Raw genomic sequence first — 3088 nt, 5'->3', positions numbered from 1 at the left:
AAGGAGCTGAAAATTTATGTTTACACAAAAACCTGCACATGGACACTTACAGCAGCTTTACTCATAGTTGTCAAAATTTGGAAGTAGCCAAGATGTCCTTCAGTAGGTGAATGGGTAAACTGCGCTACATCCAAACAATGGAGTATTATGCCATGCTAAAAAGAAAGGAGCTCTCAGCCACAAAAAGAAATGGTGGAAACTTAAATGCGTATTACAAAGTGAAAGAAACCAGTCTGAAAGGCTGTATATTGCATGATTGCAACAATATGACATTCTGGAAAAGCCAAAACTATGGAGACACTGAAAAGATCAGTGGTTGCCAGGGGTTACAGGATAGAGGGAAGAATGAATGGGTAGAACACAGAGGATTTTTAGGGCAGTGGAAATACTTTGTATGATATCATAATGATGGATACATTCATTCTACATTTATCCAAATTCATAGCATGAACAAGACCAAGAGTGAACCCTAAGGTAAACTGTGGACTCTGGATGATAATGACTTCTCAGTGTAGGGTCATCAATTGTAACAAATGTATCACTCTAATTGATAATGGGGTGGGGTATGAATGTTTGGGGTCAGGGAGTCTATGGGAAATCTCTGTACCTTCCTTTCAATTTGGTGTGATCCTAAAACTGCTCTTAAAAAAACAGTCTTGGAAAAAAATAAAGAACCTCAAACAAAATGAGGAATCAGGGCAATCATCAGGTAATGGAAGGCAATCACCACTACACTCTTTTCTCTGCTTTTCTTCAAATTATCTGAACACAAAAGCTTTAACATAAATCACCCAAATAATTACTTTTATTATTCCCATTCACTTTGGCAATGAGCCAATGTGGTCAGATAAAATTTAATATGAAGTTGTAAAAATATATATATAGTAAAGGTCATATGTTCTACATAAAATGAATCATGCTAAGACTCACACAAAAGAGTTGAGGAGCTAGAAAATCTGGAGATTTGAAGAACTAATTTCAGGGGACAGTGCAAAGGAAGAAAGTGCTAGTGACAATTTGGGGATGACCGTCATTTACTGTCAATTTAGACAGACCTCAGAAAAAAGACCCTACATAAAAATTCTGTCCTTTTAAAGAAAAGTTGGAGGTCAAGGGGGAAACTGTTTTAATTAGACTTTTACATTATGAAGTATTCCAATGATATATAAAGTGTGTGATGAATTAAACCACTAATAATGTACTCACCTCATAGTTTGATCAAATCTTACCTTTATATATTTGCTTCAGATTTTAAGATTTTTATTGTAAATTATAAAACACCAAATGAATGCATACTTCAATATAAGAGGAACACACTTGTAACCACTGTTCAGGTAAAGAAACTTGGGCACCTACCCTTGGAAGCCCTCCATGGACCCTTTCCTATCCACAAGCCCTTCCCTTCCCCCCAACGCAACCACTTTTCTGACTTTTATAGAACTCACCAAAGAGAAACTTTTTATTTTGATTTGAGACAAAGAGAAAGAGAAAGAAATCTGACCATAGAATACCAAAATAACACAACTGATAAATAGTATCATATGTATGAACCGAAATCCAAAAAAAGTAGAAATTTCTCTTGGGCAATAAAATATTTCCTTTACTCCCCCTCGGATGATTGAGAGCCTTCTCCCTGGTCTTCTCTCACATATGGACTCAACATTTTCCAGATTGGACCCATTTTGGCATTTTGCAACCTATTCTACCTCTAACAGTGAAAACATACTGCCTCTGTTTCTGTAATTATTTAGCCAAAGCCACAAAAACTGGGTAATGTTCAAAGTTAGAAAAAATAATTAGCAAATGAGTTAGGGTCCTGCTTCTGAGGGTCTTTACTTCTACAGTAACTGTACTTTCAATATCAAGGTTAACACGTCATGTTTTGCTTCTATTTTTATGTTAAAGAGTCTGTGTTGAATAAAGTTGCTGGTGCTTATGCAAGATTGTCCCTTATCCCCACACTGGATGGATCCACAGCCAGAACCTAGGTGAGGCCATGCTTTCAATTTACTAGATCCACAGTCCCTTAGACCTTCTTAACCTCTCCCAAGTTGGGGTGCTGATACCTGCAATAGACACATAATGCCTTCCTTAAAATTAAAGAGGACAGTGTGTATATATATCCACACATACATGTATATATTAGTCAGGACTAGATCCAAGTAAAAGAAAAACAACTTAAAATAATTTAGACTAATATGAGAATTTATGGGCTCATGTAACCAAACTGCCAAAAAAAAAAAAAAGGGTACAAATGACTACAATACTTTCAAATTATTTTTGTCTCTTAGCTCTGCCTCCACATTGATATGTCAGCTTTCTTATCTCCAGCTGGCTTTCAGAATCTGAAGCTAGAGTCATAATTGCCCCACTCTGGGCTCACATCTTTGAGCCTCACCTTCCAAAAGGGAAAGAAGCTTTCGCTCCACTCCTCCACTCCTGATGAAAATAAATCCTGAATGTATGTATTTGTCAAAAAGAAACCTCTGCAAATGTACAATTAAGATATGTGCATTTTACTGTATGTGATTTTTATGTCAAAAGGAAAACCCACTGTAAACAAATACTGAAACCTACTTGAGTGCATTCTAAAATTCTTATGAAGTATATGAATGTCTGTGATCTACTTCGAAATGCACCAAAACCAATTTGAATTAATAGCTGGATAGAAGGATGGATAGATAGATGATAAATCAAATGTAGTAAGATGCTAAATGATAGAGTTTAGGTGGTGGGTGTTCACTATAAAATTCTTTTAGAATTTGTTTGAGAATTTTCACAATTAAGTGTTGGTTACAAGGAGATAAATCCTGAGGAAGGACTCTGGTTAGACCGACTTGGGTGTCCCTCCCAGCCCCGACCCAAAGTGAGGTGTGAGACGCTGGGTCAACTTATCTACCATTCATTAAACCCTCCACTGTGGCCAGCAAGGCAGTGTCACGCAATTCTGTCCAGGACACACAATAGAGTAGGGAGCAGAAGGATGAGAACTTGCAAAGAAAAGTCATTCTCCCCAAAGAAAGGACTATGGCAGAGCCATGGCCACTGGTGCACATCGGGAGGCAGGCAGCCACCCCAATTTGACACC

At 37.4% G+C, this 3088-nt stretch overlaps 1 long non-coding RNA gene across 1 annotated transcript; it reads left to right on the top strand.

Annotated features, from left to right (window-relative positions):
• Positions 1 to 381: 381 nt before the first annotated feature.
• Positions 382 to 2481, top strand: LOC113923371. Its single transcript, XR_003520310.1, has 3 exons — positions 382 to 474; positions 1906 to 1988; positions 2292 to 2481. It is a non-coding gene; the product is annotated as an uncharacterized LOC113923371 (long non-coding RNA).
• Positions 2482 to 3088: the final 607 nt, after the last annotated feature.

Source organism: Zalophus californianus, chromosome 15, assembly GCF_009762305.2.
Source record: "Zalophus californianus isolate mZalCal1 chromosome 15, mZalCal1.pri.v2, whole genome shotgun sequence".
In the NCBI taxonomy this organism is placed as follows: Eukaryota; Metazoa; Chordata; class Mammalia; order Carnivora; family Otariidae; genus Zalophus; species Zalophus californianus.
Note: the sequence above shows the minus strand (reverse complement) of the source record. Positions and strands in the feature narration are given on the sequence as shown.